General features: G+C 33.2%; 1 long non-coding RNA gene across 1 annotated transcript in view; it reads right to left on the bottom strand.

Moving 5' to 3' along the window:
• LOC149770752 (uncharacterized) overlaps positions 1-25,227 on the bottom strand; it is a 60,807-nt gene that overhangs the window by 13,891 nt on the left and 21,689 nt on the right. Inside the window, exons 3-4 of the long non-coding RNA XR_016418477.1 lie at positions 22,344-22,367; positions 21,882-21,896 (exon numbers count right to left, since the gene is read on the bottom strand). This is a non-coding gene — a long non-coding RNA (uncharacterized LOC149770752). The remainder of the gene's footprint in view (positions 1-21,881; positions 21,897-22,343; positions 22,368-25,227) is intronic.

The raw sequence follows: 25,227 nt of genomic DNA, 5'->3' as shown, positions 1-25,227 counted from the left end.
ATGTTTTCTTGTCTGAGAGAGAGAAGATGCCGGAGAAATAAACATATGAATCATCTTCGCAGACGTGTTGGATTTGAAAGCAGCTAGCTAGTAAATACCAGCCTTCCTTATTTTCGATCGAATTCAGCATAATTTACTAGACAAAATGATATATTACCGATATTATCAATTAATATGTACGAATAATGTATATTTTATAGTGGATATAACAGTGAGTAACATATTTGTTATCCTTAAGACGTTATTCCAAGTTATCGTTTTAAAAGTTAATTATCACACACTGCAACTCAAGCAGGTAACTCCTAAAAGTTTTCACTTTACCGCAATCGCCACATCGTAAGTCTGTCATGGCCCATTTCAAATGGAGCATATTCCACTCCAAGCTATCTCTGTGTGCATGTGTGATGGTGTATCTGTTAATTCACTGCATTCATAATGCCGTTTGCTATACTTGAATTATGTTGGGTTATACTATGTTTTCCTACTCAAAAACAAATTATTATATGTCAAGTAATTATATTATTCAAGTCTAATTATGGATTTTTAATTCCTTTATTCTGTCAGTCTATTCATTTTGCCCCATTCCTTTTTCACTTCGTATTCTTTTTATTTTTCTTTTGTTAGAAAATCACAGTATGCATGTCTTCATTCATGGTATATTTTGTAACATATTGCATTATGCGCACATAGGAAAATACATATATTTACTTCTCTTTGAACTTATATTATTCTTTTACAAAGCATGCAACTCAACTGATGATAAATTATTTCGAAATAATGTTTATTGATTATACTATCAGCTGTCATTTCTCGACTCGAAACACTGGCAAAGCATATTAAGCGACATTGTATCCTCTCCTCATGGTGAGACGTTACTAAAGTACACTCTCTGCCATTGTTTTCAAATATGAATGTCTTTCATTGGCTGAAGTCAATGTAGTGCGCTTAAAATACCGGCAAATATTGTTTTACAAGTTCTAGCAGAATTAAACCTAAATGGAGTGGAATATAGTGGCTTAAGGTCTCACGGTATTACCGATATGGAAAAATTAACAGCTGTTGAAATTTGAAAGAACATAATATGGAAAACAAATGGTTCTTTCTGGTAAAGACTGGTTCCTAATGAATGTAAAATTTAGTGACAAGAATATTGTGGGGGTTTACTTGATTCCTTACTGACAACAATATAGACAATGTAGTAGTCGTTAATTCTCTACCTCTTCCTAGACTTGAATTTGAAAAATGCATTACTGATATTAACACTTCACACCTCAATACGCAAAAAACGAGATTGATAAATATTTGAAACAAAAATTGTTATTTGTCCGAACGTTAATAATAATATAGTTCTTTTATCGATACCATAGAGCAGGGTAGACTCTTAACAAAAAATAGTTATTATTTTAGACATGCTAGATAGTACACTTTGTATTGTGCAAACAATCAGGGAATATTTAAAAGAGTTTTACCTCTCTGTTGTCTTAAAGTAAGTAAGCGAAATAGCTACAACTACAACAATATGATTTCTTCACCGCGATGTTTGCAGTAAACAATAGTTAAAATCAATTAGTATATTAGTTATAGCTATTATGTAGCAATAAGTATAATATTTCAGACGATATTGTACACTAACATATCTCAGTGATATATGTCATGCTAATAAAATGTAAACATTTTTCAAGATGGTTCCGATCGTGTTGTATCAGCTCAGGATTATATATCAAGCGTCACAAATATTTATATATAAGAAAACGACGCTAATGATAGGACAATTAATGCAATATCAGAATTGTATTGTGACATGAATGAAATAAAGACATCTCTAAACAATCACTATATTTTACAATAAACGAGGATAATATGCACAATGTTGCATTTATAAAAGTACTGATAAAGACTATAGCAATGGTGAGAAAAAGTTGGAAACTGGACTGACAAACGATAACAACTATCTTGCGCAGCTACAAAAGAAGAATGTGTTTAAAGACGTGAATACAAAGGTAGTCAATAATGGTAATATAATAACAATTATAATTATATTTCATTACATATAATAAATTATTACTTGATTTTGGTTGAAACAAATCATGATTGAGCAACTCCCAAATATGAAATATCTGAAATATCTGATGGGAGAGAAATAGTCATAGTACAATCTCCGTTGTGTAGATGGTTATATTTTCCAGTGTGATAAAAATGAAGATATTTGGGTTATATAACTAAGTATAACTTAATTCTTAGAAACAGAAAATAATTACTTTAAAAATAGCTAAAACGAGGTATTGTGCATGGTAAAGTGATATCATTATTTGCATACTTCATAAACAACATTATTCCATTGTACCCTCAGGAGTGGAAGATATGGCATAGTTCTAGTGTCATTTTGTACTCTTCTAAAACTGTCAGCTTCAGAAAACTTGCCATTCTATATACCTCTAATTTGCATACTGCAACTATTTGTTGTCTAATTGTCTCTGTCTTTGTAGAAAAAATTCGTTTAATCAATAACTATGCGGGTCCCACTTTATCACACCACGACGCATATATTTCATACATTGCAACCTCACACTTGTTTTTAATCAGACACACTTTGTGTGAAGACGATTGCTTGATGCCCGCTAACACGTGTTGGCCGTAGATAGTTGTTTCAATATGGTTAAAAATTTGTCGGCCAGAGAAATGGCTTTCCGAAAAAGCACAATATAAAAAAACTCATAATGGAAGGACCTCTGCCAATGTTCCAGCTTGACCAAAGCATAGAACAAGCAACTCAAAATCGTAGCGATTCTGAACATCACTTATATAATCATCTTGCTGGCATTTCAAGACAAAAGTGTGCATCATGATATGTATTATGCTACCTCCAGTCAATAAAATATTAGTACAGTTATCAAGTAAAGGCGCAAATTTTATAAATGAGTAAAACTTGGAGTGGACTGTGACGTGGAGTTAGGCAAACCTATGTATTCTTGGATACTGGCACGACTCACGCAATGTAATAATTCAAATTGCACCTTCACAGTCTATAATGTAACCGTATATCAAGGAAACCAAGGGATTATTGTGACTTTTGCCGTTACAAAACAGTATGTATAGCTTCCGAATCGTAATCGATGCGTTGCTTTAACGGCATTATCGAAGACGTAAATATATTGAACTATATGCCTTAGATATAGGAAAGGGACATCAAAAACAAACAAATTTTACAACCAATTTCCTTGGTTATGATCCACGAAAATTCGATATAATCAAAACATTTCGAATCAGAAGATTAAAATTAAAATAAATGTGTAAGCTCCCTTATCCTGGTGTATATCATACCAATATTATATCGAGGGGACTAACATTTCTACGTTGATGACTCTGCATATCTTCTTTCTGTATTTGTTATGAATTCAATGGTAGTCAGTGCTGATCATTTCAAATTTCTTGTTATTTCCACGTACAGAGTGATCATTATCATGTTCATTTGTGTGTTGCTGATACATTTCATATGCTAGAGTGTAGGCATGAGACAGATGAGATAGATACAATAAATACAATTTAGACCAATTCCATATATACGTCGTGGCCGACATTAGCATAAATAAGAACCTTGAAAGGAGTGCACAGTTCACGGTTTGTAAAATAAATAATAAATAAAACACGGCACGCATAACAAGATACAAAGTTTTATTTGTTAAATAATTATTTGCCGTTATATTATATACTTTATCATGCTACTGGATCATATGTGAAGTGACACTTTCGAAGGGAAATAAAGTCGAGTATTTCAATATATCATCAAAACATACTACACTGTAAAATCATTACGTTTCTAAACATGCTCTGTATATTTTTCTCCGTCTCTTACACTTTATATATTCAAATTAGTCTTTATTTATTTTTAAATTGTCTTAATATTCCCGACATACTCCATTTGTATTTTCGTACTGTACATATTTTATTATTTACTTATTATATCTGCATTATAATAATTTATGTATTGTTCTATTTTTGTTTGAAGAGGTATTTTTGCACACAAGTTATCGTTGGAACGTTTCTTGCCTATAATCACAAGTAACACTTTTTCGACTTGATTCCAAACTATATATGTCCCGTATACCGTTGCATAATCAATATGATTACACCCTTTATTTAACTTTTCTCTCTTTCTTTCTTTCTCCTAGACCTACATGTGAAGCTTTATTGTTCAAATTTGTGCAGGATTTTTTTCCTTATACCATGATACATTCACTCTAATTACTTGCTTCATGTGACTCTCTCTATCTCGCATCATCTTCTTCTTCTTTAATTTTCGAATATGTGCAGTTAAGCACATTTTGTATACTGTATGCAATAACATTAAGGATAATATAAAGTCCAACGATGATTCTAAGAAAAATATTAAAATATGTGGTCATTGTTCCTTGTTCAGTTTATTAAATTTCTGTCCTGCTTATATCTCCCCCAGTGTGTGCATATTTTAAATAGTTGTAACGGCTGATAGACAACATAAACACCAGTAGCATAACGTAAATATATACAGAAGTATGTTATGTGAAGCCACACTTTCTAAATATCCCATTACATAAATTTGTTTTAACTTAGACAAAGTTACCGGTTCAAAACTAATGTCATATCAAGTTTATATCTACTTTTCTTATCACATATATATTATACCTAGACATATTTTGCATCCCAGCTACCTTAATAGCCTTGTTACCTTGGATAAGATTTCTTTTATAAAAACAATGCATTTATAACACTTAATATAATCGGTTTTTATATGTTGCATAATAATGGTCCAATCAGAAAGTTTTTAATGATGTTCACAATGTTCATTGGAAATACAGGCAATCTCTTTGACGAGCTGTTTAAAATGATGCAGCCCTGTTGAGATTGAATTGTGTATATTTCACATTATATGATATGGACAAGGTCATGTCATGTCATCTCTAACGTTTCTTGAGCAAACTGGCAAAAAGAGGGAAGCTTGGAACGACAAATTTATAATGTTTACGTATTTAATAAAAAAGCTCGATTTGATGGGAAAAACATAAGTATGTCATCGTTCCTTCTTTTAGATATATGTAGTGTTCAAGTGGATAGAACGTTGGTTGTTTGTTGATGATGGTGATAAATGATCGACACAATGGAAACTTGCTTCAAATTGAGTTAGCTTTTCGAAAGGAAAACTCAACCACATATGTGATAACCATTTTGAATGCTGGTAAAACAGAAGTTGTACATTAGGAAATTCAGTTCAGCTGAGAATCCATGGATCCTAAAATGTCTTTAAAGTTCGCTTTGTGTAGTTTAAGATGGTCTGAAGACATGGATACGTTATGTGTGTGAGAAAATAACTAAAACGTGCACAAGACATGAAAATATGTAATCAGATTATGTTTGTGTACGTATTGATTTCATACATAATCTTCATTTATTCCGTGTGTTGTGCATAATATGTATATCATATATTTTCACACATATAACATGTAGTATTCACCACATTTGTACAGTAAATTATATCGATTTGGTTATTGTTTTATAGCTAAATGACGCTGTTGTTTCCTCGTTGTCGAAAAAAGAGTTGATATATCAGAGCATTTGGAATCAAAGTAAGTATCAGTAAAACTAAATTGTTGAGTTGGCAAAGACAGCAACAAAATCCACTTCAAATATATTTTTCACACTACAGCATATAAGGCTGTTACATAGTTCACAGTTTTAAAAATTAAATTTGGCTTAAGTGTTAATATGTATCCATCTATAAATATTTGCCAGGTCGTATTTCAATGTCATTACCGGCACGATAGTCTTTAATGAATATGCTAGTTTGATAGCAAAAGTTGTTAGTTATTCGATACTACCATCAGGTCGAACGTATAGCTTACGTTATTCCAACGAACAAATTTTGCCTAGCATATATCCGGTGTGAGGAAATCTGCAAATGCACTGATGTTCGCTACAGGTTATCTACGTGAAATCTTAATAAGCAAATCCTGGTGGTGATAGGAAAAGCACTGTTCAATGTGCATTGTATAATTTCGCGGTATAAGTTGCAAATGAAAATACATTTAATTGGAAAACGTCAAACTTTTATGGTGTGGAATAATTTGCTACATTTATTTTACTCCAATGAGCTAACGCACTGGATATGACTAATACATGCTTAGAACGTTATAATATCAATATCAACTTAATTTCGGATAAGATTTCCATAAAATATGTACTGATATGTGAATATAATAAATATATAGCACAAATTGTACCACACAAAAACACAAAACATGATGTGTCGCATTTACTATAAAAAGTAAAAGGTAATGATCAGAGGAATACGTAGGAGAGAAATACAGTAAGAGATAGTCAAAAAGACGGTTTGTTGAGCACCATACAATTGCATTTTTATTGTAACATCCTTTGGACACTGATTACTATTACATATTATATTCGAATTTAAGCACATTATGGTTGTGATACGTTTGACACCGAGTACAATAACAAAGATTATCCTAATTTAAGAACATTACAAGGATGAGGCTTTTGAGACTGGGTATTAAAATGTTGGAATTTCACTGGTCATAACTCTGACTTAAATGTCTGGCTCCAGCATGCGGTCTCTAACATTAAAACAAAACCGGAACGTTGGAAGAGTGGTTGGATCAGGGATATGCAATGTATTGTCTTTTTCATATGTCACACGTAATACAATACAGTCTTTCAACTCCAGTGATTCGGTATACACTTTTCACACTATATCAGATCTATATTCATTGCATATCCCCACTGTATAACAGTTAAATCTGGAATTAATTTGATCACGAAAGGCTTCTAATACTCTTGGTGCTCTAACATATATTTGTTACGTTCTGACGCCTCTTAATTAGTGTACGAGAAACTTACACCATGATGCCAACTCCATGACAGTTTACTATAAACTTCACTGGGAATGTATGATTTGAAAGCTCTGTTATTCACCATATTTTCAAAGTTATTATTAATCCACTGAACATTAGTCGATAAAGCTATAACTTTTAAACCTATTAGTAAATATGCATATATCCAATATTAGGTGAAAGCTTGAGTAACTACGGAGCTCGAAGTGATGTAGTTTCATCATATATTGTTCACCAGTGTGAATACAGTGTGCGTTTCGTTCTTTAAACTGTACACATATCATAAATATGTAAATACGCGCATTCATTAGAACGCTTTACTTACAAAAACTGGGTCATATTATCAGATAATCTAGCCCTGAGTCTCACTGCAAATTATTTGTTGGAACCTCAGCTGTTTCGTTTAGGTTCCGACGTTGAGTACCATATTGGTAAATTAAAACCACGATCACCCATGTATATGCTATCGGAACGTGATCAAATCTTTCCAAAGCTGCATTTTCAGCAACATACTTGAAGACATTTCTGCTATCCCAAGTACACTTTCGAACATGGTTTTCCTGTCTTATGCCAGCTAGTTATTAGAAACCAAGGATCATGAATTATAACGCAGGTTTAGAGAGAAGACGAAGATAATAAGGGAAGACACGTATTTTATATCATTGCAGGACTAACAAGGCAAGATTTTCTGCGTTATTGCAAGCTACGTAGAGAAAAACTTTTTCCACTGATTTGGAGTTCAAGTACATGTTTGAGTCAGCATTACAAGAGCAGAAACAATACTACTAAATATGAATATATTCCGAGATTTTTGTAACTGTGCTTGGTTAGTTTTCTACATTAAGACCTTAATCTTAGTTTGCTAATGTTACTTTGATGCACTGATGTCAGTATGTTAAGTATCAGGCAGCTACCTCTCTGCTAATGTTACTTTGATGTATTGATGTCAGTATATTTAGTATCAGGCAGGTGTCTCTCTGCTAATGTTTTTTTGATGTATTGATGTCAGTATATTTATTATCAGGCAGCTGCCTCTCTGCTAATGTCAATAAACCATATATATATATATATATATATATATATATATATATATATATATATATATATAGAGAGAGAGAGAGAGAGAGAGAGAGAGAGAGAGAGAGAGAGAGAGAGAGAGAGAGAAAGTCATTCCCACAACATGATATTTGTACGAATGGTGAGATTTTCATTGTACGCTGATTCAGTGTAAGTCCCTAACGAGTAGCTGACACAAGAGGTTTTCATATACAGGAGTAAAACATCGATCAAGTACAGACAGGCAGACAGAGAGGCAAAATAGAAGTCAATAAAAAAATAAAGAACTATTTTAGTACTGGAATTAGACCAATAAACTTATATTATCGATCAATATGCAATTTGACCCGACGTTTGACACGTTTTGTCGCTTAAGGCATTAAAGCCACTTTACACACGTGACATACAGATTTTGGACTATGTAATCACTTCCATTATTGTTGTTCTTCTGCTTTCATCAAGATCTAATTCGTGCCATCATGCGTCAATCAATACACTGTGTCCATATCTATAAATCTTCACCTAGTGGTAGGAATATTTTCTCATATAGTAATGTTGATTATTTGTTGCATTGAATTAGTAGATATTAACAGGAATGTTGCCACACTGGGGAAAATATACAGTAAATAAATTAGTAAAAAGTATATTAAGAACTACTACAATGTACCGACGTGGTTATATTAATTTGCGGAGCATACTGACAATATATAAGCCAAATCATGGTGAAAAACAAAACTTCCTTAACTTTGATTTCAGGAGTCTTCTGGTGAATTTAGGGACATAAATGAAGAAGCAATTGTTTAAAAAGTTATAAAATAACCTAGAGGTACCAGAGGCTGCTCAAATGCACAGTGAGCAAACATGCACGATGTAAGCTGTGACGAAGAAAAATAGACAGATAATTGTATACAATTTAAAGACCAGTATACTATATAACTAATGGTGTGAACAATTCTAACAAGTTTTTCTAGAGAAGTTGTTACCGAAAACCTTACTTCATGTATTTGTGTTGCCCAGAATAGAGTATAATCCCGTTTCACCGTTTCAGTTTCTTACTGATGCGAGAAATATTAGTCAGATAGCTATGCTAAACATAAATTATGACAAATGTATTATTGACGATAGTGGATATGAATTTGATTCAATTTTGAATGGCTTAATGTGTGTCAATAAAGCACCTGTCTTGCATAAATTAGCAGTTGAATCAAGACGCGAAGATGGCTTATCAAGATCACACCAACAAATATGTTTGGTTTTCATTAGGCGAAATTCAATCGGAATATAATTTGGTTCTTGTTTGCCTGTAAATCCCGATAACAGAATTCGGGTTATACTCGTTCACAAATAGATCTACAACTTATTGGAATTTCTTTGAAATTTTTACGACATATATTCTTGTTAAAATAATAAACGTGGGTCTGTGGCAGAGTGTGGTAAGAAAATAAAGCTTTAACTAAAATAAATTAATTTGTTGGTTCTCTTCCTTTGTCTGGTTAAATGGCTCTATTGTTATTCTATTCTTACAGTTACAGTTATTAGGATGCATTACAAAGACGTCCCTATATATATTCTCGCGCAGTCTATGTATGTTTATATGCTTGCTTAATCTACATTATAGAGCTTATCTCACCACAATTGTATTTTTTTTACGAATTGTGTTTTTATTACTTATCATAGTTTATATGCTAACATAACTAGTATAACTTGTATTACCTCTTAAATTTCATTTTATCTCGCCCAATACACTGTAAAACGTTATTCCAAACATCATTAAATGTTTTGCTTGCATGGATTCACATACGTGAATTATTTTTTGCCACTTATATAAAATAATAATTACTTTAGAATTATTCTTGTAGCAGCACAATCAGTTTGTTTCGGGCTTTCATTATTATTTACATAATAAAATTTAAAGCTTCAAACAATCAACGCCTTTGTATTAATCAACACAGAAATGCATGCTATAATTTATTACATCTATGACATTCTTATCATTATTTAAATACAGTGTTGCATACCAAGGATTGCCATCTATTTTCTTACCCATTTGAAATATTAGGATGGAACGAGTGTGATACTAATGTCCTCAGGCATTTTCCCACTACCACATTAACATTTTTGAACGTTTTGTCGAATCCGCAGTGCTAAAGAATAGATAAAACTATATGGTTAGCTTATAATTCACCTCCTACAGCAATGATATTTTCCAGACAAACATCACCTGATGTTCCACAATAAACTAAATATATTTTTGTAATGTAAATACACCCCATGACATTTTCAACTATGCCTACTTATGTAATGTCATGGAGAACGTTCACCGTTAATGTAAAATCATACCCTAAACTGAAAGAAATAACACAAACACCGTATTGTTGGACGGTTTGTAAATCACACAGAATTACATATGACTATTACACTGCTCTTTGTATTATCGCTTAGGACAATTAATCAATATAATCTCTATTGACATGTAATATTCTTCGCACTCGCAACTACCAAGCAAATTTTCTACCAACGCTAAATTGCTACCATTGATATTTACATTTTTGTTCATATTGTCACAGTCTTAGCAACATTATATAGCTTTTCGTATGAAGATAGCTCCTCCTCTTGATATACGCCTAACAATTGAATCCCCTTATGTCCACAAATGTATGCAACACTTTCGTTATTAAAGTACATATCTGATTATGCAAAAGATCTCCTCCAAGAAATTAGAAAAATATTCTTTATTAAAGATAAACTTGTATTTTGAGTAACTGTCACACCGATTAGCTTTTTGGTCGTTTCATATGTATATCTTTGCATACAGCCAAGAATGTCAACTCATACTTTTGAGATGTTAATATGTTACTGGTTTAAACTAGCGACATATCTATTGATCTGTGTCATTACTTATTATATCCACCAATCCAGTTTTGAAATATATCTACCCATATCCTTGAGTTAATTGCAGCTAAACATAAGAGCACTGCACTTGAAAAGAGCCGACTGAGGTGTTCCACTAGTGTAAACACGGTTCATCGAATGAAACAGTTTTGTTAATCAATGATAACGGATAAAGTGGTTACCACAGTGATCATCAATTATCAACATGCAAACATATCATAAGCAGCTGCAAGAACAAAATACCATATGTAATAACATCAGCTCGCACAACTAAGACAGAGACTAAGCTCAATATAAAATGAAGTTATGACAACTAACATACAAAAAAAGAGCCTTGCAAAGGTTAACAATTCCTATTAATGCATAATTCTTTTATCAAGGATTCATTTAGACAGATGTTCGTAATAGAACATTCATGTGCCATCTGATACATACAACTTACACTTTGCTTTAGCGTCGATAATGATCTTGAATCTCACTTTCGCCGAGTTGATTTATCGTTATAATTTTTCTGACATCAGTAGCACCCTTTAGCAACACAATACATGCTACATCATTTATATGTCTTAACTGATAAAAGCAAACCATAAAGACCCATTTAAACTAGAAAATAGCTTTATGTTCAATTTCTAAATTAATCCCTTTGTCGTTATATTATATAATTTATATTATTGCTATCTATTCTTCGAATTGAAACTTAAAAATGAAAATAACGAGTCTTTCACTATCTTGTCAAAGCAAATTACAGTATATAGTCATAATATGGTTCTAAACAAGCCCTGTATATTGCCTCTGTCTCTTGATCTGTATCGTTCTCGCTTATTTAGCATTTACTTTTTAATTGTCTTAATAAACCCGACATACGCCACTTCTATTTTTATAATCTATGTAGTGTATTATATATTTATTATATTTGCATAACAAGAATTTATATATTGTTTTGTTTTTGTAAACATGTACGTTTGGCTCAATAATTATTTTTTGGAATGTTTCCTGATTATAAAAAACAAGCATTCTGTAGATTTGATTCAACAATATACATCCCGTATAATGTGGCATTATCACTAAGACTACACACATTATTAAACTCCCCCGTCTGTCTTTCTCTCTCTGTCTTGCAGTTATATTTGATGCTTATTATTTTAATATGTGCAAGCTTTTTCCCTTATACAATTGCATAATCGCTGTGATTCCATGCTTCATTTATCTGTCTCTCTCTATGTCTATCTCATAGTAAAATGTGACCTTCTTATTGTTTAAAAATGTGAAAGCCGAGTTCGTGTATTGTGGGCAATAACATCAGTGAGGTTTCCGAGAGAATAAAAATGCAATATATGATCAAGGTTTTCTTTTATGTTTGTCTGTTTCTTACTGTCCTGTTTATATTTCTCTGTATAATTTTGATAGAAAGCCTGCTATATAAATCTTCATCAATGCGTTACATATGCGTGTACAGAAATCTTCCACATGAAGTCACACTTTGTAAATATTCCTTTCTACAAATATGTTTTAACTTAAACCTATTTACGGATTCAATATTAATGTCATCTACAGTTAGTCTTTTTTTTCTTATGCGATATATATTCTGCATGGACAAAGTTTGTATCCCAGTTACCTCAATCACCTAGTTTCCTTGAGTAAGATACACATATTTTATTGACAACACTTAATTTAAACAGTTTGTATATATTACATAATAATGGTCCAGTCTGAAAGTTTCCATTCATTTTCACGAAGTCCAATGGAAATACTCACCATTTCCAAGATGAATGGCTTGAAATGAAGACACATGGTTGGAGTTGAATAATTTTTATTTATAACTACCATTGTACGAAATTTAACGGGAATTATTTAATATTTAAAACGTAAGTTCTTTAACTTTGTACTTTTATATAAGAATGTGATTGATGCTACGTTAACATACTATTGGGGTACCTAGTGTCCGAGTGTTCTAAGGGGCTCGCCTTTACCGATCACTGACATCTTATTTCTCTCCGGTTGGATTTGGGCCCCGTGTTGTTAATGTGTTTATATGTCAGAAAGCTTGAAGGTATCTTCGGCTGGGTCGGTGGTTCTTCACGGAATTTTACCGGGTTCTTCCACCACCATATATAATGGCCGCCATGTATGGCTAACACGTGCTGAAAATGGGTTACACCCAAAACAAAATACTACTGCCATAGTAATATATACCATAATAGGGTATATCTACATAGGCTTAACAATAGCGTGAAGTTTTACGTCAACACCTCAAAATTTATATTTTTGGATGTTGAATAAAAACTGTTGCATAATGTGTAGCACCAAATAAAAAGTAGCGTGTTCAATTATATATATATATATATATATATATATATATATATATATATATATATATATATATATATATATATATATATATATATATATATATATATATATGCTAATAATTTTCAATGCTTTTTGTGTTTAATACTTTGTGTCAGATATTTACAATTATTATAATAACAATGGATCTCACGTAAAAATGCCCAGTGTAACGCTTCGCAAAGAATGTATCTTAAGCATCGCGTTAGACCTACTGTCACTGATGGTTGCACGAAAATGTGTGTGTGTGTGTGTGTATGTGTGTATGATTTTGGAGTTTTAACGTAGCTTTGACAATTGTTTAGTCATATCGCTACGATGTCTGCAGTGTGACAGTTTATTGTGATGCCTATCACTGGGGCATCATACCGCAGACATGTAGCGTAATGTCCCACCCAGTCACATTATCCTGAAAGCAGGCCCACCAGTGTTAACACTGACCTCCTATTGCTGAACGCCAAGAGAAGCAGCTGTAGGTACCACTTTTTGGCAAGTCCTTGGTACAATTCGGCCGGGGATCGAACCCATGAACTTCCGCATCCGAGGCGGACGCTCTAACCAATAGGCCACCTGAGTGGTTTTGCACGGAAGAACATGCCTTCCTAAAAGCGTTGTGTTTAAAGAAAACCACACCGATGTAAGTAAGCGTCCATACACTGAGTATAGGAATCACATGCCAGCACTTTTTAAGGAATATTGTATCATGAATAATAATGATGATTATTTGTTTGATGATGGTGATAATTGGTCTAGGGAATGCCGACTTTCATCAAGACTGGTTTATCTGAAGAAATATGTGACATATATATATATATATAAGGTTGATTACTCTGAAATGTACCAAGGAAATGCGTGTGTGGGCTTGATAAAATGTATTTTGCATTTAAAAATGTATCATATTTTAGGGGAGATAAACATTTATATCCTCTTTGATGGAATTTGCATGCGACCTAGCCAATCCATCTGTTAAATGTACGGACTTGGATGTAAATATTCCGCCAAAGTGACCATAGTTAAGGTTATTTCTCTTAGTCACACTATGTGATGTTTGGTGTTTCTTTTGGATGTATAAGACTAGGACGCGACTTTGTATTTAGTGTCCTAGTTCATGAAAAATATTATGCTTTCTGGTGCGTACATTGGATTTGATGTGAACTTTTAGGTGCTAAATTTTATCAACAACTTCATTAATTTTTTAAATATCATATACAGTTTCGAATATGGTGCAATATCCTGTGTTTGGAAAGGTAAACTGCATCATGTCGGTACGAATAAGGCTGCGGTTTTGTAAGACGAACAAACTAGACTATCACTATCTCTAGGCAAGATAGAAAGGGATTTCACCTACAAGTGTGTATCATGATGAACCTAAACATTTCATCCAAAAATCAAATTGAAACTCAATGAGTTTCTCTTAATATGTTGTCCTTAAAATGTACCATTATGCAATATAATCGTTTTAAAACTGGTTGGCAACTATAGCTAGAAGCATCGAGAGTAGGATCAATACTTCGAAAATGCCCTATTACGGAATTTGTTTGTTTTGAAACATATTGGAGAAATGTATAATCTGGATGAAAGTGATAAACATTTTTTCACTCTACGAGATCTATGCTGGCCTGTAAATAAGCAAAAAAATATCATCTTTGACCTCAACAAAATTGAATTTAAATGATTTAATCACTTGCAAGTTCATAATATATTCTTTTGAATAATCTGTTTTACAAACAAAAAGCATGGTCATTGTTAAACGCAAACATAATATAGCTTGGTTTATATAGCTTAGAGATCATTTCCCTATAAACTGTTATTCAATATTGATAGACTGAACAGCCCCAAAATGATACTGCATGAAGGTAATACTCAAAATGATGAACAGAAACGTCCTTTATAATCAGGTAAAATAAAACTGATTGTTCTAAATAATCGATATGAATATATTAAAACGTATGTGCACTTCTAACGATTTTGAGGGAAACTATTTGAAACAAGACAGAAGAAGTAATAGCCTTTGCAGACATTACTATGACATAGGAAGGACAATATATAGCCTACCCCATATTGTAATACTGTCAAAGTTGTTCATATAATAAGCCTTGTCCCTCATCTCCTAATGATTTTAAGAAGAATGTCAATGACTAATGTTGCCCCCAGAATTGACTACCTCTTGTATGATGGAGATCAAAATGGAACCAAACGGACTTACCTACAAACTAAGCTTCGAAGAAAGAGAAAAAAGAAAGAATAACCAAATCAGCAAACGATTTGGGGTTTGAATTTCTTAAACGTAGATTTGCTATATTATAAAACATTTAAATTAATGAAGTAAAAGCTCTCATTCTGTAACTTTCGGGAACCGGGTGACCGACTCGTCCAAAGCGCTCGCCTTCTCGATCATTGACATTTCACTTCTGCCCTCTTGGGTTCGAGTTTCGCACTAGGCCAATCTAGATATGTGAGAAAGCTACCAGTAGTTTCATGTGGGTAGGAGCTTCTTGCTGGAGTTTCTACCTCCACCACATATACTGGCAGCCATATATTTCCTATCGTGTACCGAGAAATGGCATTAAGCATCAAAACAAGAATAACATCTTTAAGTTTCCTTTTATACCACTAGCTCATATCAATAACTAAAAGGGCAATGTTACAGTGTAAACTCTGAATGAGGGCACAGGGTGCGTTTAGTGTTTTTAAGAACACCTAGTTCAAGTATTTTGACAAAGTTTATTATTTTCACATGCAAGCAGGTCATTTGTAACTGATGGCAACTGTCAATGTTGTGTATATCTTTTTGATAGAGAGAGATAGAGAGAGAAAGATAGAGTAAATTCACCTGGCTAATAAACATGGGAATCATCTTCGCAGATGTATTGACTTTGTAAACAGCTAACTAGTAAATGGCAGTCTTCATATTTAAAGTTGTATAATGTATTACAATTCTATAATGCAAGCCTTCCTTATTTTCGATTTACTAGGAAAAATGGATATACTACAGACAGTAATATATTTGATATCCTAAAGAAGTTATTACACGTTATCCTTTTAATGTTAACTATCACACACTACAACTCAAAGAGTTATCTCTTTAAAGGTTTCTCTTTACCATAATCGGACCATCGTAACTCTGTCATGACCCAGTTCAAGTGGAACAAATTCCACTCTAAGCTATGCATATCTGTGTGTTGATGTATATGTTAATTTAATTATATCTTAATGGGATATACTATAATTGAGTTAGTTTGGGTTATATTATATTTCCCACCCAGAAGCAAAGTCGGGAGTGTGGGGTAATTATCTTGTTCAAGTCAAATTATCTATTTTTAATTCCTTCATTCTGCCTGTCTTTTCTGTTCTCACTCTACCATCTTCACATAGCACTACGTTTTATTCTTCTTTTTTTAGAACATCACATTATACTTGTCTTTATGTTTGGTACATTTCGCAATTCATTTCATTATATGCAAATAGGAGCTATGTACAAGTTCAAACGTTGTATTATTCCTTTTCAAATCATCCAGCTAAACTAATTAAAAATAACTTTGGAATAATGTTGCTTGATTATAATATCAACTGTCAATCTGTAAGTAGGATTTATCAACGTAAATTTGCAGCGTACAATATCATATTCACTAATTAGTTGTACGGAACCACTTATATATCTTTATCTCTCTTTATCTATTGATTGGATTATTAACAGCTCTATAATGGTTAAAAATGTGAAAAATAAGTGTATTTGTTCTGCTGCAAGTTTACCGACAAAGATATTCAGCTTCAAAGGTCCAGACACATTTCGATGGCAACAAGTAATAGCACAATTGTTTTCACCACTATTACCAATATTATCATGACTCGTCAAAATGAGAAAGATTGGAGAAGCAACTGCAAGAACAAAACGCTAAGATCTCAACAACAAGAGCTCCCACGACAAAAAAAGGGATAAAAGTCATAAAAACAAAGTTACCGCAACTAACATAAAATAAGGGCTCAGAACTGTTATCAATTCATATTAATGTCGAGTTATAATCTGAAGGATACAAGTAAATATTTGTTGCGTAGAGATAAACAAGTGTATCAGGAAGGATGATGGAACAAAGCGGATTCAGGCGAGACACGCAAACCTTTTAAAACTTTGGCTAGTATGAAGGGTCAGATTTTGAAAAGGTTTCATAGAAAGGTTATTAGACACCAGTTATCTGTGCATGTTTATAATATGAGAAATATGTCGATGGTGACAATAGCCGCTATTATCGAATTTAGAGAAATGAACATTTTATAACATACGTAAATTATGGTTCAGCAATCAATGATCTTTGCTGCACTTTATCAAAATTATTTATTTTGGCCGTCAAATATCTGACCATACGTATCGGCAAATGACATTGAACGTAAAAGGGGCAACCTACGATTCACCGTAAATCAACTGATTATTAAACGGTGTAGACATTACAGTAACTCAATGGGTAATATATTATACAAGGAGAGCTTAATTTCCCGCACAGCATAAATCCCGTGATTAAATCCTTTCACATTCGAGTAATAGGCTAACAGTGAAATTTGAAGAAGACTAAGGGACATGGAGTTCTGGGAATAGCAATCACATACTGAAAGTCCATGTGCGTTATTATTGTGTCGGGAGCTCGTAAAAATCGAACGTTAGATGTAGTTGTAAAATCTAAATATAAATGTAAATAGTATGCATCAGGAACCATGTTGCCAGTATCTACTTACTAGTTTAGCAAACCACTTCAAAACAATGAAAGAATTGAAACAATGTTGTATAAGTTTTGCCTCGAAACCATCTAAATCTCTGACAGACCATACTGCATTGCAAAAATAAGTTTGTTTTAGTGGTTAAGGCCAATATCTCTATGAATAGTTGAAGTTATCATGTTGTTGTCGTTTGTGCAAATCACGACAAGGCATGGGGTATATAACAACATATGTAAAATAGAAGAGAACATCGACAAGACAGATGAGTGAGTAATTAGAAAAAAAATAATAGGCTCCAAATATTTAAAGTTACTGCATATGGTCGAACGAGCGACGAATGTAGTTATTGGAGTTGTTTTTGATAGCATGATGAACAGACTGGAGGACGAGACATCTACGTTTCTGTCCGTAACATGAGTTTGTTCGTATGGTAATCCGTTTTCTGAACAACTAACGGTAAAAAAATGTGTTCATGACGAAACGCAGTAGATACGTAGAAAATGGAACTCGTCTGGTGCTCACAAGGCTGGGAATATCGGTCACTCACGAATTATAAGAATGTTAAACAATTGTTGCAAACGAAGTAGTGAAAATAAAAAATGTACGACATAGTACAGTGTAGCAAGCTTGAGAAAACTGCAGAGTTTTCTAAACTCAGTGAGATTGTTTTCATGGAAGGAAATATTTAAACAGGATTGCATTTCTGAAATTTTAGCAAACGGAATAATAGTTCTATGCGACCTCAACTCTCAACTCTCTTGGAGAGTTATGGGCAAGACGATTTATCTAGTTGTCATTACATGACGATACTTATCCGTATGACAATAATCCTAGCATCGGTTTGAAGCAAAGAAAGATGCCTAATTTGATAAATTATTAAGCAAAGTCATGCTAAAGAAGAACTCCGCTCTGACGTTAGATCCCTCAATAAAGAGAAGACTTGACATTATATTCACAAAAGTGTACTAGACAGGGCAATCCCCGAGCCGCTTCAAACAATGCAAAGTTATACCTTACAAGTTCGGTGGAAGAAGAAATTAGATATTAATTATAACCAGGATATAACTATAGCTCCAGTGTTTCAAACAGTCGTATGACAATATATACAATAGTATTTCTATCGTTTTTTTTCAGAACAGATCTCTTTCCAACATCCATTATAACTGTTTTAGAAACCACTCCGTTAGTAGAACTACAGCTACCTGTATCAAGAAAACGATATGATATTATATGGATAGAGATATCGATGTATACGTTACATGTCTTGTTAATTTTACCACATGCTATGCAGTTGGCACTGTTATTTAATGTACAAGATGTTAAGACTTGGAATACGATAAATAACATTTCGCATCATGAAAGACTCGTTCGAGAGCGCGACATTTGTTTTTATTTTGTAGAAAACAGCTGATCATAATAAACATATCTTACCAAACTTTAACAGATCTTGATCGTAATAACAGATAATGTGATCACTGAATTGAACCATTCTTGTGTGGTCTATAACATTGCTGGTGTCCACGTGTATTGCTTCTTTTACATGACGAAATCACTAAAATGGTTCCTTCGCATCATTCGATATAACAGTTGCTTGGAAAAAGATCTAAGTACGCAAAAAGGTGAAGACATATATAACGCCGCAAAGACTCTGTTTTGAATTAATTAACAAAAGAATGTATACTTTCTTCCACTTTTCTGTTTGACAAATCTCAAAACCATCCATTTAAACTAAGTAGTATCCTGGCGTTCCTCTAACACACAACTTAAAACCATATAACGCTGGAGAAGGAGCACGTGACGGGAGAAAACTACTGTTAAAGTCATTTTTATTGTATCTATATCACAAACGGCGAAATAAATCCCTTAACAAGTCCTACAATTTGGAAAAATAAGTATTCTACCATCTGTTCTATTCAAATGTGTAACATGGTAGCACACACTCAATGACAGAAAAACCGTGTTATGTAATAGAAATGCAGCCAAACATATACAGATAAGGCGAAAGTATCCCTTTTCAACAGAATGTGAACGGGTAAGGAGTGACATATATCTGAAAAAGTATGCTTACTACGTTTACCTGTCTATATCAGTATTTAAAAGACTCTTTAAATCAGTAAGGATAGAATAAGTCATTTACTAAATTGCTAAGAATTACGGCACGGACGATATCATTTCAGACATGTAGCAAGAGTATAAAAAATCGTTTGGAATCGACACATTAGTTATGCTATTCCTTAGTTATGCTGTTGAATGTCAAGAATGAACAATCTGGAGAGAAAATGTTGAATTAATGGTTAATGGAACTAACTTCAGATATATTCATTCGGATTTAACGATATGTAACATGTGGTTTTCTTTGAACTATTGACACTGAGTGAATGGCCTCTGTCTGAAGTAGTGAAAACTATTTGTGCATCGCGTATCTAATTATATATTGTGTTAATGTATGGAAAAGAGAGTGACGACAGAGTGAACCACCTTTTTTTAGGCTACGAGAAGCTACTTGTAGAAGGCAATGATTTATTTGAAAGACTGATTGACACTTTAAAGGTGTGAGATGCAATTTATTGTTGTTTCAATCAAGAAAGTGATAGAGATACTTCCTATAAGCAGTGTTGACTGTTTGTTTTATATCAATGACGATGTATGCAATAGATTAATGTTGGTGAAGGTAGGTGGTATAGCTTAGTTATGCAATAAAATGCATCCCTTAATTAGGTCTAACATCTCGTACCATAGCAATGACATAATCAGTATATTATCGTTTTATGAAACCAAATATGTAAAGACCAATTATAAAACTTGGCAAATCTTTTTGAATAACAACCTATTGATATGTAATGCCCTTTATTTCATATATAGTAATTACTGCCACATACAAACACTTTTTTATTTACCTGGTGCTTGATCCTGGTTACACTTACTTTAGTTACAATTTTGTGGCTTTATTAATTTTGTCACTGTTCCATTTCTCTATCGTTTCTTTAATAGTACATGTTTATTTGTCCCAAAACTAATCCGCTTCTTGCAAAGTATCTATTATTTAAGAACAGTGATCGTATCAGAAACTAAATCTCACTGATAAGTAGCCACATTTATCTCTAAACAAGAACGACGAATACTGCTACAACCCGTACACATTTTGTCATGAAGCAAGAAATATACAAACTGCTACATCAGTATACATTTTCCTTTCTGTTTATCCCAAATGTGCTTGAGATGATTAAGTGTAAAGTAAACAAGATTAATACTATCAAACATGTTCCAAGCTTACAAAGTACATATTCCTCTCTTACCACCAGGTTTCACATGTACGTACATTATGTATGGTACAATTACTAATTTCAGGTAAATGTCTATATAATTCTCAGAGAAGCTAAAGGTAAACAGAGCCTATATATCTACAAACACAGTTGTTATGTGATACATAAGTATTATTCCAATTTATTAAAAAATAACACCATATGTCCGTCTCTACAACACAAACATGATGTAAACATAATCAATGATAGGTAGTCAATATACCCTTGAGGAAGATGAAATCAAGTAAAACAACGAAGGCTTTACCAGGCAAATGTATGGGGAATGCATCATTATGCAATGATTAGTTCATAATTACTTAGCAATGATGACGAACGTCTGGTCGTTACCTTGCCAATGAGCATACGTTCGTTATAATCTTCACTGTCCACTATGTATTTCTTATTTGTTATAATAGTGTACGCCTTTATTACTCTGCAGAATATTTATACCCATATAATAACACTAATCCTGTGATATTGAATAATATAAAAGAAAACTTCGATACTCGCTCTAGAAAAACCTTTAGTAGACTCTAATGTAACCTAAACTATTGCTATGAACATCTGATTCTCAAAATTATTGTTAAATTATATGATAAATGAATTGATGACTTTGCTATCAGTGGTCAAATAACATTTAAATTCGAGTAATATCTATCATGTAATGCGTGTTCGTGCACATTTTAGTACTTACATATCCCGTCGAGCGCTGAAATAACACAATAAACCTGATATTAGAAACTGTGAAATATACTTTCGGTGGTGTAGCATGAACAAAACTCTAAATAAAGGACGCGCCTTCAATTGGGTTTCTCATATTTGTATTAAACAATTACGTCTCCCTTTCTCGGTAGAGAAAATAAACCTGTATTAAGAATGTCTTAATGTACAGTATGAGTCAAAAAGAGGATAATCTCATTATGCGGAAATCTAAAGCATTTATAAAACCTGGTGTGATCTGAAATAATGTTATTGAAATTTCATCCAAAATATGACAAAGGTGCATAATAATAAAACGGTAACTTTACTTTATAATGAAGTATAACTTAATCTTTGACGAATACCTATTTTTAATGGATGTACGCGTCTTGCTAACCATATAAAATACATAACTTGTTCACATTAGACTGAGGGGACATATATTTGTTATACTTACCAATGCATGAATCTGCTTTTCTTCCTGAAAAAAATAATATAACAAAGGTGATATTAGAAACAAACGTTGCTATTTGGTATCAAAAATGGTACTTACAAGTACAATTGTCGCTACATTAGCTGAGTATTCCACAATAGTTGCCGTTTAACGTAGTCTACTAGACAGGCTGTGTCATGTGCAAATATCCGTATTTGAACGTTTTTCTTTCTCTTTATTCAGAAAAGTTAAAAAAGGAGCCGCAATAATTTGCGCTAAATAAAATAGGCGTAACTGTATAGGTACAACCGACGTACTTAATCATACAGATACCAACAAACAAACATATTTATATGTTCTTATTTTCCTATTCAAAAATATAACTTCCTGATGTGTCTGATATACTGGCGCATGGTTAAGTCGCATTAGCACAATTAACCCTTCTGTCAATCACATATAGATGTCAATCAGATGGCTATTTATTTGCAATTTGTTTTCGCATCGACAGGTGTTATCAATACAGTTTATCCGAAGAAGAATAAAATGACGAAAATTGAGTTATCAATCGTGTAGAAGGCGAACGTACTAGTATATGAGTCTACGTGTGATAAAATTGTATAACTCATAAAAAATGAATTGCATGTCGACGAATGTTGTTTGACTTCATTTCCTATAACAATGAAAACTCCTTGATCCCAATCAACATTACCCTCGGCATAGAGATAGACGTTGCTTATTAAAGAAAATCAGCTTCTCGATGTCAATTTTTAAATGATTGGAATTCAACATTTTCTATAAATATAGAACACTTTACCCCGCCATCAAGGACAAAGATTACACCAAAATAAAACAAACACAACAACATGGTTGCAATATCAAGTCGGGCTGGTGTGGGCTAATTTCCTATTAATAATGTGGAAATATTCATTATCATACGCAATATCGACTAGGTACGTGACGAGTCGTCTTGTCGCAACCATGCTGATATTAGTCACAATTTTACAGTGCTGACTGAGGAAAATTCCTATTAAAATAGTTCTCAATCATTGAAACTCTCGTATCCTCATCTTCTCAAATTGTGTCCAAATAGCATCGCATATTTATTTGCCACGGCTGAGTTGTTCACATAAGTTTCTGGAAGCAAGTTATGTATTTGCAATATTGATTTAACCCAGACTATGTTAGCAGCTTTGGTTTAAACTCGGTGGAGTAATGTTCGTTCCATGATATGTATTACTTCGCTAAACATATTTCGCTTTCGAATACGTTCCTCGATCACATTCACCTTAGAGCAATAGTCCCTAGCTCCTCCAGAATCCACGAGTCCCAATAACCGAGAACTCGTCGATTCTGTTTGTGTTATATAGGTAAAGGCAATAACTCTTGTATATTAATCGCCTTGGCGACTACAGGCGGCGCCAGTTTAGACGTTTCAGTAGTGAACTGATAAGATTGTTTACTTCGACTCCCAAAATATACTGGAAATGTGTTCTACTTTTCGTTTCATCTATTCAGTATTTTGTTAATTTTTTATGTATTCAGGACTATATTGCACGTGACATAAATTATTCTTTGAATTTGGATCATAATTATTTGAAATATTTACCTTTGAGGACTAGTGTTCTGACCGTACGTGATAGTTTCAGCACTACGGTCTCCCACATATGGTTGTTGATCGCAGTGATTTCATTGTACTTATTTTTGAAATAGTTTCCATCCCACTGTAAGCACGAGTCGAAGACATAGCAGTGCTTAATTTATTTTGGGTTGCATTTGATTTTATTTTTACTGGTTTATCTTGTCAAGGATGCTACGAAGTCTTCTACACTTTGATCATTCGTGGAAAAAAGTCCGTATCTATCACGGGGGGTGTTCAAATAATAACGTTTATATATTGCTTCAGTACATTTCTTGTTATTACATCTGTGTCATCTGTGGGAGCAGGAACATTTTGAATGGCGTTAATCGACCACATTATAGTTCTGCCGGCTAGTGGCAACACATTTAGGGTGGATGTTATAAATGACCTTCAGCGGAGAAACTTCAACACACGCACATCTGGAAACTACCTAAATTAGTCTAAACTGCCGGGACAAACAGCCGTACGGATTTATACTGGGCTGTGTATAATTTGTTTATCAAGCTGGTTTTCGAAACTGAAATTATAGTCGTTGTGATTATGTTCTTGTTTTCATCAATCGATCAATCTACGGTTTCCCCGTCAGGACTTAGTAACGACATAGTTACGCATTTAACTCAACGGAAAGTTTCCGAAACTTCAGTATGGTTTAAGGCATCGTCACGAAATTGTATCGTCAGCTCGATAATAAACCCAATTTGATCCCGCTCAAACGAAGATTAGTAACGTTATAATCTCGCTCCTCGAATAACTGCTCCGCAAGTAAATACAGTTTGCAAGCAAGTAATGGGACCCCGATGGAGGCTGTTGGTAGATATTTCTTTGATTTACATGGACGAGTATTCGATCATAATTGTATAAACCCAATAGGCGCTGTTGATATATATATCAAAACAAAACGTTCATTTAGAATCAACTAGACATAATAAAACGTCTTCTTTTGAAACCACCATTTCAATATGTCTTTTTGTTGAGCTATAGAGAGATTTTCAAGATATGCATTGTAACGGCGATAATGGACATCAGAATGTCACCAATTTTCATTTTCGATCATTTGGTCGAAAAAAGCGTCCATCTTAACGTATTTATTTAGCAAAGCATTGTCGTTTTGCAACTAAGTAAAAATTTACTTTTTTGAACAAACACAATAATTGCACTATATACTGAAAAAGGTTAAATGCACTAGGAAAAATGGTTGGTTTCTAAGCGGTATGGCTATATTGATAATGACATGACAGGAAACGTTTATGGATCTTTTATATCTTTCCA

Source organism: Sinohyriopsis cumingii, unplaced genomic scaffold (assembly GCF_028554795.1).
Source record: "Sinohyriopsis cumingii isolate HCF-2022 unplaced genomic scaffold, ASM2855479v2 utg002414l, whole genome shotgun sequence".
NCBI classification, from domain to species: domain Eukaryota; kingdom Metazoa; phylum Mollusca; class Bivalvia; order Unionida; family Unionidae; genus Sinohyriopsis; species Sinohyriopsis cumingii.
Note: the sequence above shows the minus strand (reverse complement) of the source record. Positions and strands in the feature narration are given on the sequence as shown.